The sequence below is a fragment of the Poromitra crassiceps genome (assembly GCF_964638095.1).
Source record: "Poromitra crassiceps genome assembly, chromosome: 1".
In the NCBI taxonomy this organism is placed as follows: domain Eukaryota; kingdom Metazoa; phylum Chordata; class Actinopteri; order Beryciformes; family Melamphaidae; genus Poromitra; species Poromitra crassiceps.
Window position 1 is genome coordinate 9,462,767 of NC_139623.1, and position 14,944 is coordinate 9,477,710.

Genomic DNA, 14,944 nt, shown 5'->3' on the forward strand with positions numbered 1-14,944 from the left:
TAGCGAAAAAACGCTTTTCGACAAAATTCAAAATGGCGGAAAATCTAGTTAGACGGAAATGGGCGGGGCCTATATCAGCAGATGCGGAATGACCCAAGGAATCCAGGGAAAAAAGAATTTTGAATGTAGCCCTTACGGTTCAAAAGTTATGGACCAAAACGTAAGGACGGCTGTTATAGCGCCACCATCTGGTCAAATACTAAAATTTTCCCGCACAGAGTAAAAGGTGACTCTGTAAACCTACCTACAAAGTTTGGTAATAGCAGGTCCTACGGTGTCTGAGCTAGAGCTAATTTAATGCCAACGATTTCGAAACCCCATTCAAGTGAATGGGGAAAAAAATCGTACGTTAACGCCAATATCGCGAAAACCGGCCAACGAAACCCTTAGCAATCCAAATGCACACGATTCCTCAATGAGCCGCACGTTTTGATGTCTCCCATGTCTGTGTAGTGTGAAAACTGTAGGAGAAATGGCGAACCAAACTTTTGACCAGAAGAAAACAGAATAAAGAAAAAGAAGTATGAGAGATTCTAAGATTGTGCTTGCCTATCTGCAAGCACAATAATAATTGCTTTTATCTCGGAAACGGAAGGTGCGATCCTGATTCCGGGCCTCGTTCAGCTAATTTTCCACCCCGAGTCCAACGCCGCCATCCGTGAGTCTCTACGAGTTACGGTTGCGGAGATACGTTGCTGTAGCGCCCCCCATAGGCAAACAATAGCGCCCCCTACACGCCAAATGACACTTTCTTTTCTGAAATCAGCTCAGAAGTGTCAAGTGTCAATACAAGAAGGAAGGCTGGCCATAATTCCAATGAATCAGCACTTCCTGCCGCCCTTCAAAATAAAACAATTTAGAAGGGACAGGTTCTGAATGCTGCTATAGCGCACCCTAGAGGCGAAATGACACAATATTTGTCCTATAGGCTCAGAGTACATCCTTCCACACCTGGACCAAGTTTGGTTCGCATCGGACGATCTTTGTGAAATGGTTTGGTGAAGATCGGGCAAAATTTGAAGGAGAAATAGCGAAAAAACGCTTTTCGACAAAATTCAAAATGGCGGAAAATCTAGTTAGACGGAAATGGGCGGGGCCTATATCAGCAGATGCGGAATGACCCAAGGAATCCAGGGAAAAAAGAATTTTGAATGTAGCCCTTACGGTTCAAAAGTTATGGACCAAAACGTAAGGACGGCTGTTATAGCGCCACCATCTGGTCAAATACTAAAATTTTCCCGCACAGAGTAAAAGGTGACTCTGTAAACCTACCTACAAAGTTTGGTAATAGCAGGTCCTACGGTGTCTGAGCTAGAGCTAATTTAATGCCAACGATTTCGAAACCCCATTCAAGTGAATGGGGAAAAAAATCGTACGTTAACGCCAATATCGCGAAAACCGGCCAACGAAACCCTTAGCAATCCAAATGCACACGATTCCTCAATGAGCCGCACGTTTTGATGTCTCCCATGTCTGTGTAGTGTGAAAACTGTAGGAGAAATGGCGAACCAAACTTTTGACCAGAAGAAAACAGAATAAAGAAAAAGAAGTATGAGAGATTCTAAGATTGTGCTTGCCTATCTGCAAGCACAATAATAATTGCTTTTATCTCGGAAACGGAAGGTGCGATCCTGATTCCGGGCCTCGTTCAGCTAATTTTCCACCCCGAGTCCAACGCCGCCATCCGTGAGTCTCTACGAGTTACGGTTGCGGAGATACGTTGCTGTAGCGCCCCCCATAGGCAAACAATAGCGCCCCCTACACGCCAAATGACACTTTCTTTTCTGAAATCAGCTCAGAAGTGTCAAGTGTCAATACAAGAAGGAAGGCTGGCCATAATTCCAATGAATCAGCACTTCCTGCCGCCCTTCAAAATAAAACAATTTAGAAGGGACAGGTTCTGAATGCTGCTATAGCGCCCCCTAGAGGCGAAATGACACAATATTTGTCCTATAGGCTCAGAGTACATCCTTCCACACCTGGACCAAGTTTGGTTCGCATCGGACGATCTTTGTGAAATAGGCCCCACCCACAGAACTTTGGAAGTCGATTATATCGCAACGGTGCGGAATTTCAAAAATACGCAAAATAAGTTTTGTGCGGGACAGTCCACACACGCTCTGTGATGTGGTTTGGTGAAGATCGGGCAAAATTTGAAGGAGAAATAGCGAAAAAACGCTTTTCGACAAAATTCAAAATGGCGGAAAATCTAGTTAGACGGAAATGGGCGGGGCCTATATCAGCAGATGCGGAATGACCCAAGGAATCCAGGGAAAAAAGAATTTTGAATGTAGCCCTTACGGTTCAAAAGTTATGGACCAAAACGTAAGGACGGCTGTTATAGCGCCACCATCTGGTCAAATACTAAAATTTTCCCGCACAGAGTAAAAGGTGACTCTGTAAACCTACCTACAAAGTTTGGTAATAGCAGGTCCTACGGTGTCTGAGCTAGAGCTAATTTAATGCCAACGATTTCGAAACCCCATTCAAGTGAATGGGGAAAAAAATCGTACGTTAACGCCAATATCGCGAAAACCGGCCAACGAAACCCTTAGCAATCCAAATGCACACGATTCCTCAATGAGCCGCACGTTTTGATGTCTCCCATGTCTGTGTAGTGTGAAAACTGTAGGAGAAATGGCGAACCAAACTTTTGACCAGAAGAAAACAGAATAAAGAAAAAGAAGTATGAGAGATTCTAAGATTGTGCTTGCCTATCTGCAAGCACAATAATAATTGCTTTTATCTCGGAAACGGAAGGTGCGATCCTGATTCCGGGCCTCGTTCAGCTAATTTTCCACCCCGAGTCCAACGCCGCCATCCGTGAGTCTCTACGAGTTACGGTTGCGGAGATACGTTGCTGTAGCGCCCCCCATAGGCAAACAATAGCGCCCCCTACACGCCAAATGACACTTTCTTTTCTGAAATCAGCTCAGAAGTGTCAAGTGTCAATACAAGAAGGAAGGCTGGCCATAATTCCAATGAATCAGCACTTCCTGCCGCCCTTCAAAATAAAACAATTTAGAAGGGACAGGTTCTGAATGCTGCTATAGCGCACCCTAGAGGCGAAATGACACAATATTTGTCCTATAGGCTCAGAGTACATCCTTCCACACCTGGACCAAGTTTGGTTCGCATCGGACGATCTTTGTGAAATAGGCCCCACCCACAGAACTTTGGAAGTCGATTATATCGCAACGGTGCGGAATTTCAAAAATACGCAAAATAAGTTTTGTGCGGGACAGTCCACACACGCTCTGTGATGTGGTTTGGTGAAGATCGGGCAAAATTTGAAGGAGAAATAGCGAAAAAACGCTTTTCGACAAAATTCAAAATGGCGGAAAATCTAGTTAGACGGAAATGGGCGGGGCCTATATCAGCAGATGCGGAATGACCCAAGGAATCCAGGGAAAAAAGAATTTTGAATGTAGCCCTTACGGTTCAAAAGTTATGGACCAAAACGTAAGGACGGCTGTTATAGCGCCACCATCTGGTCAAATACTAAAATTTTCCCGCACAGAGTAAAAGGTGACTCTGTAAACCTACCTACAAAGTTTGGTAATAGCAGGTCCTACGGTGTCTGAGCTAGAGCTAATTTAATGCCAACGATTTCGAAACCCCATTCAAGTGAATGGGGAAAAAAATCGTACGTTAACGCCAATATCGCGAAAACCGGCCAACGAAACCCTTAGCAATCCAAATGCACACGATTCCTCAATGAGCCGCACGTTTTGATGTCTCCCATGTCTGTGTAGTGTGAAAACTGTAGGAGAAATGGCGAACCAAACTTTTGACCAGAAGAAAACAGAATAAAGAAAAAGAAGTATGAGAGATTCTAAGATTGTGCTTGCCTATCTGCAAGCACAATAATAATTGCTTTTATCTCGGAAACGGAAGGTGCGATCCTGATTCCGGGCCTCGTTCAGCTAATTTTCCACCCCGAGTCCAACGCCGCCATCCGTGAGTCTCTACGAGTTACGGTTGCGGAGATACGTTGCTGTAGCGCCCCCCATAGGCAAACAATAGCGCCCCCTACACGCCAAATGACACTTTCTTTTCTGAAATCAGCTCAGAAGTGTCAAGTGTCAATACAAGAAGGAAGGCTGGCCATAATTCCAATGAATCAGCACTTCCTGCCGCCCTTCAAAATAAAACAATTTAGAAGGGACAGGTTCTGAATGCTGCTATAGCGCCCCCTAGAGGCGAAATGACACAATATTTGTCCTATAGGCTCAGAGTACATCCTTCCACACCTGGACCAAGTTTGGTTCGCATCGGACGATCTTTGTGAAATAGGCCCCACCCACAGAACTTTGGAAGTCGATTATATCGCAACGGTGCGGAATTTCAAAAATACGCAAAATAAGTTTTGTGCGGGACAGTCCACACACGCTCTGTGATGTGGTTTGGTGAAGATCGGGCAAAATTTGAAGGAGAAATAGCGAAAAAACGCTTTTCGACAAAATTCAAAATGGCGGAAAATCTAGTTAGACGGAAATGGGCGGGGCCTATATCAGCAGATGCGGAATGACCCAAGGAATCCAGGGAAAAAAGAATTTTGAATGTAGCCCTTACGGTTCAAAAGTTATGGACCAAAACGTAAGGACGGCTGTTATAGCGCCACCATCTGGTCAAATACTAAAATTTTCCCGCACAGAGTAAAAGGTGACTCTGTAAACCTACCTACAAAGTTTGGTAATAGCAGGTCCTACGGTGTCTGAGCTAGAGCTAATTTAATGCCAACGATTTCGAAACCCCATTCAAGTGAATGGGGAAAAAAATCGTACGTTAACGCCAATATCGCGAAAACCGGCCAACGAAACCCTTAGCAATCCAAATGCACACGATTCCTCAATGAGCCGCACGTTTTGATGTCTCCCATGTCTGTGTAGTGTGAAAACTGTAGGAGAAATGGCGAACCAAACTTTTGACCAGAAGAAAACAGAATAAAGAAAAAGAAGTATGAGAGATTCTAAGATTGTGCTTGCCTATCTGCAAGCACAATAATAATTGCTTTTATCTCGGAAACGGAAGGTGCGATCCTGATTCCGGGCCTCGTTCAGCTAATTTTCCACCCCGAGTCCAACGCCGCCATCCGTGAGTCTCTACGAGTTACGGTTGCGGAGATACGTTGCTGTAGCGCCCCCCATAGGCAAACAATAGCGCCCCCTACACGCCAAATGACACTTTCTTTTCTGAAATCAGCTCAGAAGTGTCAAGTGTCAATACAAGAAGGAAGGCTGGCCATAATTCCAATGAATCAGCACTTCCTGCCGCCCTTCAAAATAAAACAATTTAGAAGGGACAGGTTCTGAATGCTGCTATAGCGCACCCTAGAGGCGAAATGACACAATATTTGTCCTATAGGCTCAGAGTACATCCTTCCACACCTGGACCAAGTTTGGTTCGCATCGGACGATCTTTGTGAAATAGGCCCCACCCACAGAACTTTGGAAGTCGATTATATCGCAACGGTGCGGAATTTCAAAAATACGCAAAATAAGTTTTGTGCGGGACAGTCCACACACGCTCTGTGATGTGGTTTGGTGAAGATCGGGCAAAATTTGAAGGAGAAATAGCGAAAAAACGCTTTTCGACAAAATTCAAAATGGCGGAAAATCTAGTTAGACGGAAATGGGCGGGGCCTATATCAGCAGATGCGGAATGACCCAAGGAATCCAGGGAAAAAAGAATTTTGAATGTAGCCCTTACGGTTCAAAAGTTATGGACCAAAACGTAAGGACGGCTGTTATAGCGCCACCATCTGGTCAAATACTAAAATTTTCCCGCACAGAGTAAAAGGTGACTCTGTAAACCTACCTACAAAGTTTGGTAATAGCAGGTCCTACGGTGTCTGAGCTAGAGCTAATTTAATGCCAACGATTTCGAAACCCCATTCAAGTGAATGGGGAAAAAAATCGTACGTTAACGCCAATATCGCGAAAACCGGCCAACGAAACCCTTAGCAATCCAAATGCACACGATTCCTCAATGAGCCGCACGTTTTGATGTCTCCCATGTCTGTGTAGTGTGAAAACTGTAGGAGAAATGGCGAACCAAACTTTTGACCAGAAGAAAACAGAATAAAGAAAAAGAAGTATGAGAGATTCTAAGATTGTGCTTGCCTATCTGCAAGCACAATAATAATTGCTTTTATCTCGGAAACGGAAGGTGCGATCCTGATTCCGGGCCTCGTTCAGCTAATTTTCCACCCCGAGTCCAACGCCGCCATCCGTGAGTCTCTACGAGTTACGGTTGCGGAGATACGTTGCTGTAGCGCCCCCCATAGGCAAACAATAGCGCCCCCTACACGCCAAATGACACTTTCTTTTCTGAAATCAGCTCAGAAGTGTCAAGTGTCAATACAAGAAGGAAGGCTGGCCATAATTCCAATGAATCAGCACTTCCTGCCGCCCTTCAAAATAAAACAATTTAGAAGGGACAGGTTCTGAATGCTGCTATAGCGCCCCCTAGAGGCGAAATGACACAATATTTGTCCTATAGGCTCAGAGTACATCCTTCCACACCTGGACCAAGTTTGGTTCGCATCGGACGATCTTTGTGAAATAGGCCCCACCCACAGAACTTTGGAAGTCGATTATATCGCAACGGTGCGGAATTTCAAAAATACGCAAAATAAGTTTTGTGCGGGACAGTCCACACACGCTCTGTGATGTGGTTTGGTGAAGATCGGGCAAAATTTGAAGGAGAAATAGCGAAAAAACGCTTTTCGACAAAATTCAAAATGGCGGAAAATCTAGTTAGACGGAAATGGGCGGGGCCTATATCAGCAGATGCGGAATGACCCAAGGAATCCAGGGAAAAAAGAATTTTGAATGTAGCCCTTACGGTTCAAAAGTTATGGACCAAAACGTAAGGACGGCTGTTATAGCGCCACCATCTGGTCAAATACTAAAATTTTCCCGCACAGAGTAAAAGGTGACTCTGTAAACCTACCTACAAAGTTTGGTAATAGCAGGTCCTACGGTGTCTGAGCTAGAGCTAATTTAATGCCAACGATTTCGAAACCCCATTCAAGTGAATGGGGAAAAAAATCGTACGTTAACGCCAATATCGCGAAAACCGGCCAACGAAACCCTTAGCAATCCAAATGCACACGATTCCTCAATGAGCCGCACGTTTTGATGTCTCCCATGTCTGTGTAGTGTGAAAACTGTAGGAGAAATGGCGAACCAAACTTTTGACCAGAAGAAAACAGAATAAAGAAAAAGAAGTATGAGAGATTCTAAGATTGTGCTTGCCTATCTGCAAGCACAATAATAATTGCTTTTATCTCGGAAACGGAAGGTGCGATCCTGATTCCGGGCCTCGTTCAGCTAATTTTCCACCCCGAGTCCAACGCCGCCATCCGTGAGTCTCTACGAGTTACGGTTGCGGAGATACGTTGCTGTAGCGCCCCCCATAGGCAAACAATAGCGCCCCCTACACGCCAAATGACACTTTCTTTTCTGAAATCAGCTCAGAAGTGTCAAGTGTCAATACAAGAAGGAAGGCTGGCCATAATTCCAATGAATCAGCACTTCCTGCCGCCCTTCAAAATAAAACAATTTAGAAGGGACAGGTTCTGAATGCTGCTATAGCGCACCCTAGAGGCGAAATGACACAATATTTGTCCTATAGGCTCAGAGTACATCCTTCCACACCTGGACCAAGTTTGGTTCGCATCGGACGATCTTTGTGAAATAGGCCCCACCCACAGAACTTTGGAAGTCGATTATATCGCAACGGTGCGGAATTTCAAAAATACGCAAAATAAGTTTTGTGCGGGACAGTCCACACACGCTCTGTGATGTGGTTTGGTGAAGATCGGGCAAAATTTGAAGGAGAAATAGCGAAAAAACGCTTTTCGACAAAATTCAAAATGGCGGAAAATCTAGTTAGACGGAAATGGGCGGGGCCTATATCAGCAGATGCGGAATGACCCAAGGAATCCAGGGAAAAAAGAATTTTGAATGTAGCCCTTACGGTTCAAAAGTTATGGACCAAAACGTAAGGACGGCTGTTATAGCGCCACCATCTGGTCAAATACTAAAATTTTCCCGCACAGAGTAAAAGGTGACTCTGTAAACCTACCTACAAAGTTTGGTAATAGCAGGTCCTACGGTGTCTGAGCTAGAGCTAATTTAATGCCAACGATTTCGAAACCCCATTCAAGTGAATGGGGAAAAAAATCGTACGTTAACGCCAATATCGCGAAAACCGGCCAACGAAACCCTTAGCAATCCAAATGCACACGATTCCTCAATGAGCCGCACGTTTTGATGTCTCCCATGTCTGTGTAGTGTGAAAACTGTAGGAGAAATGGCGAACCAAACTTTTGACCAGAAGAAAACAGAATAAAGAAAAAGAAGTATGAGAGATTCTAAGATTGTGCTTGCCTATCTGCAAGCACAATAATAATTGCTTTTATCTCGGAAACGGAAGGTGCGATCCTGATTCCGGGCCTCGTTCAGCTAATTTTCCACCCCGAGTCCAACGCCGCCATCCGTGAGTCTCTACGAGTTACGGTTGCGGAGATACGTTGCTGTAGCGCCCCCCATAGGCAAACAATAGCGCCCCCTACACGCCAAATGACACTTTCTTTTCTGAAATCAGCTCAGAAGTGTCAAGTGTCAATACAAGAAGGAAGGCTGGCCATAATTCCAATGAATCAGCACTTCCTGCCGCCCTTCAAAATAAAACAATTTAGAAGGGACAGGTTCTGAATGCTGCTATAGCGCCCCCTAGAGGCGAAATGACACAATATTTGTCCTATAGGCTCAGAGTACATCCTTCCACACCTGGACCAAGTTTGGTTCGCATCGGACGATCTTTGTGAAATAGGCCCCACCCACAGAACTTTGGAAGTCGATTATATCGCAACGGTGCGGAATTTCAAAAATACGCAAAATAAGTTTTGTGCGGGACAGTCCACACACGCTCTGTGATGTGGTTTGGTGAAGATCGGGCAAAATTTGAAGGAGAAATAGCGAAAAAACGCTTTTCGACAAAATTCAAAATGGCGGAAAATCTAGTTAGACGGAAATGGGCGGGGCCTATATCAGCAGATGCGGAATGACCCAAGGAATCCAGGGAAAAAAGAATTTTGAATGTAGCCCTTACGGTTCAAAAGTTATGGACCAAAACGTAAGGACGGCTGTTATAGCGCCACCATCTGGTCAAATACTAAAATTTTCCCGCACAGAGTAAAAGGTGACTCTGTAAACCTACCTACAAAGTTTGGTAATAGCAGGTCCTACGGTGTCTGAGCTAGAGCTAATTTAATGCCAACGATTTCGAAACCCCATTCAAGTGAATGGGGAAAAAAATCGTACGTTAACGCCAATATCGCGAAAACCGGCCAACGAAACCCTTAGCAATCCAAATGCACACGATTCCTCAATGAGCCGCACGTTTTGATGTCTCCCATGTCTGTGTAGTGTGAAAACTGTAGGAGAAATGGCGAACCAAACTTTTGACCAGAAGAAAACAGAATAAAGAAAAAGAAGTATGAGAGATTCTAAGATTGTGCTTGCCTATCTGCAAGCACAATAATAATTGCTTTTATCTCGGAAACGGAAGGTGCGATCCTGATTCCGGGCCTCGTTCAGCTAATTTTCCACCCCGAGTCCAACGCCGCCATCCGTGAGTCTCTACGAGTTACGGTTGCGGAGATACGTTGCTGTAGCGCCCCCCATAGGCAAACAATAGCGCCCCCTACACGCCAAATGACACTTTCTTTTCTGAAATCAGCTCAGAAGTGTCAAGTGTCAATACAAGAAGGAAGGCTGGCCATAATTCCAATGAATCAGCACTTCCTGCCGCCCTTCAAAATAAAACAATTTAGAAGGGACAGGTTCTGAATGCTGCTATAGCGCACCCTAGAGGCGAAATGACACAATATTTGTCCTATAGGCTCAGAGTACATCCTTCCACACCTGGACCAAGTTTGGTTCGCATCGGACGATCTTTGTGAAATAGGCCCCACCCACAGAACTTTGGAAGTCGATTATATCGCAACGGTGCGGAATTTCAAAAATACGCAAAATAAGTTTTGTGCGGGACAGTCCACACACGCTCTGTGATGTGGTTTGGTGAAGATCGGGCAAAATTTGAAGGAGAAATAGCGAAAAAACGCTTTTCGACAAAATTCAAAATGGCGGAAAATCTAGTTAGACGGAAATGGGCGGGGCCTATATCAGCAGATGCGGAATGACCCAAGGAATCCAGGGAAAAAAGAATTTTGAATGTAGCCCTTACGGTTCAAAAGTTATGGACCAAAACGTAAGGACGGCTGTTATAGCGCCACCATCTGGTCAAATACTAAAATTTTCCCGCACAGAGTAAAAGGTGACTCTGTAAACCTACCTACAAAGTTTGGTAATAGCAGGTCCTACGGTGTCTGAGCTAGAGCTAATTTAATGCCAACGATTTCGAAACCCCATTCAAGTGAATGGGGAAAAAAATCGTACGTTAACGCCAATATCGCGAAAACCGGCCAACGAAACCCTTAGCAATCCAAATGCACACGATTCCTCAATGAGCCGCACGTTTTGATGTCTCCCATGTCTGTGTAGTGTGAAAACTGTAGGAGAAATGGCGAACCAAACTTTTGACCAGAAGAAAACAGAATAAAGAAAAAGAAGTATGAGAGATTCTAAGATTGTGCTTGCCTATCTGCAAGCACAATAATAATTGCTTTTATCTCGGAAACGGAAGGTGCGATCCTGATTCCGGGCCTCGTTCAGCTAATTTTCCACCCCGAGTCCAACGCCGCCATCCGTGAGTCTCTACGAGTTACGGTTGCGGAGATACGTTGCTGTAGCGCCCCCCATAGGCAAACAATAGCGCCCCCTACACGCCAAATGACACTTTCTTTTCTGAAATCAGCTCAGAAGTGTCAAGTGTCAATACAAGAAGGAAGGCTGGCCATAATTCCAATGAATCAGCACTTCCTGCCGCCCTTCAAAATAAAACAATTTAGAAGGGACAGGTTCTGAATGCTGCTATAGCGCCCCCTAGAGGCGAAATGACACAATATTTGTCCTATAGGCTCAGAGTACATCCTTCCACACCTGGACCAAGTTTGGTTCGCATCGGACGATCTTTGTGAAATAGGCCCCACCCACAGAACTTTGGAAGTCGATTATATCGCAACGGTGCGGAATTTCAAAAATACGCAAAATAAGTTTTGTGCGGGACAGTCCACACACGCTCTGTGATGTGGTTTGGTGAAGATCGGGCAAAATTTGAAGGAGAAATAGCGAAAAAACGCTTTTCGACAAAATTCAAAATGGCGGAAAATCTAGTTAGACGGAAATGGGCGGGGCCTATATCAGCAGATGCGGAATGACCCAAGGAATCCAGGGAAAAAAGAATTTTGAATGTAGCCCTTACGGTTCAAAAGTTATGGACCAAAACGTAAGGACGGCTGTTATAGCGCCACCATCTGGTCAAATACTAAAATTTTCCCGCACAGAGTAAAAGGTGACTCTGTAAACCTACCTACAAAGTTTGGTAATAGCAGGTCCTACGGTGTCTGAGCTAGAGCTAATTTAATGCCAACGATTTCGAAACCCCATTCAAGTGAATGGGGAAAAAAATCGTACGTTAACGCCAATATCGCGAAAACCGGCCAACGAAACCCTTAGCAATCCAAATGCACACGATTCCTCAATGAGCCGCACGTTTTGATGTCTCCCATGTCTGTGTAGTGTGAAAACTGTAGGAGAAATGGCGAACCAAACTTTTGACCAGAAGAAAACAGAATAAAGAAAAAGAAGTATGAGAGATTCTAAGATTGTGCTTGCCTATCTGCAAGCACAATAATAATTGCTTTTATCTCGGAAACGGAAGGTGCGATCCTGATTCCGGGCCTCGTTCAGCTAATTTTCCACCCCGAGTCCAACGCCGCCATCCGTGAGTCTCTACGAGTTACGGTTGCGGAGATACGTTGCTGTAGCGCCCCCCATAGGCAAACAATAGCGCCCCCTACACGCCAAATGACACTTTCTTTTCTGAAATCAGCTCAGAAGTGTCAAGTGTCAATACAAGAAGGAAGGCTGGCCATAATTCCAATGAATCAGCACTTCCTGCCGCCCTTCAAAATAAAACAATTTAGAAGGGACAGGTTCTGAATGCTGCTATAGCGCACCCTAGAGGCGAAATGACACAATATTTGTCCTATAGGCTCAGAGTACATCCTTCCACACCTGGACCAAGTTTGGTTCGCATCGGACGATCTTTGTGAAATAGGCCCCACCCACAGAACTTTGGAAGTCGATTATATCGCAACGGTGCGGAATTTCAAAAATACGCAAAATAAGTTTTGTGCGGGACAGTCCACACACGCTCTGTGATGTGGTTTGGTGAAGATCGGGCAAAATTTGAAGGAGAAATAGCGAAAAAACGCTTTTCGACAAAATTCAAAATGGCGGAAAATCTAGTTAGACGGAAATGGGCGGGGCCTATATCAGCAGATGCGGAATGACCCAAGGAATCCAGGGAAAAAAGAATTTTGAATGTAGCCCTTACGGTTCAAAAGTTATGGACCAAAACGTAAGGACGGCTGTTATAGCGCCACCATCTGGTCAAATACTAAAATTTTCCCGCACAGAGTAAAAGGTGACTCTGTAAACCTACCTACAAAGTTTGGTAATAGCAGGTCCTACGGTGTCTGAGCTAGAGCTAATTTAATGCCAACGATTTCGAAACCCCATTCAAGTGAATGGGGAAAAAAATCGTACGTTAACGCCAATATCGCGAAAACCGGCCAACGAAACCCTTAGCAATCCAAATGCACACGATTCCTCAATGAGCCGCACGTTTTGATGTCTCCCATGTCTGTGTAGTGTGAAAACTGTAGGAGAAATGGCGAACCAAACTTTTGACCAGAAGAAAACAGAATAAAGAAAAAGAAGTATGAGAGATTCTAAGATTGTGCTTGCCTATCTGCAAGCACAATAATAATTGCTTTTATCTCGGAAACGGAAGGTGCGATCCTGATTCCGGGCCTCGTTCAGCTAATTTTCCACCCCGAGTCCAACGCCGCCATCCGTGAGTCTCTACGAGTTACGGTTGCGGAGATACGTTGCTGTAGCGCCCCCCATAGGCAAACAATAGCGCCCCCTACACGCCAAATGACACTTTCTTTTCTGAAATCAGCTCAGAAGTGTCAAGTGTCAATACAAGAAGGAAGGCTGGCCATAATTCCAATGAATCAGCACTTCCTGCCGCCCTTCAAAATAAAACAATTTAGAAGGGACAGGTTCTGAATGCTGCTATAGCGCCCCCTAGAGGCGAAATGACACAATATTTGTCCTATAGGCTCAGAGTACATCCTTCCACACCTGGACCAAGTTTGGTTCGCATCGGACGATCTTTGTGAAATAGGCCCCACCCACAGAACTTTGGAAGTCGATTATATCGCAACGGTGCGGAATTTCAAAAATACGCAAAATAAGTTTTGTGCGGGACAGTCCACACACGCTCTGTGATGTGGTTTGGTGAAGATCGGGCAAAATTTGAAGGAGAAATAGCGAAAAAACGCTTTTCGACAAAATTCAAAATGGCGGAAAATCTAGTTAGACGGAAATGGGCGGGGCCTATATCAGCAGATGCGGAATGACCCAAGGAATCCAGGGAAAAAAGAATTTTGAATGTAGCCCTTACGGTTCAAAAGTTATGGACCAAAACGTAAGGACGGCTGTTATAGCGCCACCATCTGGTCAAATACTAAAATTTTCCCGCACAGAGTAAAAGGTGACTCTGTAAACCTACCTACAAAGTTTGGTAATAGCAGGTCCTACGGTGTCTGAGCTAGAGCTAATTTAATGCCAACGATTTCGAAACCCCATTCAAGTGAATGGGGAAAAAAATCGTACGTTAACGCCAATATCGCGAAAACCGGCCAACGAAACCCTTAGCAATCCAAATGCACACGATTCCTCAATGAGCCGCACGTTTTGATGTCTCCCATGTCTGTGTAGTGTGAAAACTGTAGGAGAAATGGCGAACCAAACTTTTGACCAGAAGAAAACAGAATAAAGAAAAAGAAGTATGAGAGATTCTAAGATTGTGCTTGCCTATCTGCAAGCACAATAATAATTGCTTTTATCTCGGAAACGGAAGGTGCGATCCTGATTCCGGGCCTCGTTCAGCTAATTTTCCACCCCGAGTCCAACGCCGCCATCCGTGAGTCTCTACGAGTTACGGTTGCGGAGATACGTTGCTGTAGCGCCCCCCATAGGCAAACAATAGCGCCCCCTACACGCCAAATGACACTTTCTTTTCTGAAATCAGCTCAGAAGTGTCAAGTGTCAATACAAGAAGGAAGGCTGGCCATAATTCCAATGAATCAGCACTTCCTGCCGCCCTTCAAAATAAAACAATTTAGAAGGGACAGGTTCTGAATGCTGCTATAGCGCACCCTAGAGGCGAAATGACACAATATTTGTCCTATAGGCTCAGAGTACATCCTTCCACACCTGGACCAAGTTTGGTTCGCATCGGACGATCTTTGTGAAATAGGCCCCACCCACAGAACTTTGGAAGTCGATTATATCGCAACGGTGCGGAATTTCAAAAATACGCAAAATAAGTTTTGTGCGGGACAGTCCACACACGCTCTGTGATGTGGTTTGGTGAAGATCGGGCAAAATTTGAAGGAGAAATAGCGAAAAAACGCTTTTCGACAAAATTCAAAATGGCGGAAAATCTAGTTAGACGGAAATGGGCGGGGCCTATATCAGCAGATGCGGAATGACCCAAGGAATCCAGGGAAAAAAGAATTTTGAATGTAGCCCTTACGGTTCAAAAGTTATGGACCAAAACGTAAGGACGGCTGTTATAGCGCCACCATCTGGTCAAATACTAAAATTTTCCCGCACAGAGTAAAAGGTGACTCTGTAAACCTACCTACAAAGTTTGGTAATAGCAGGTCCTA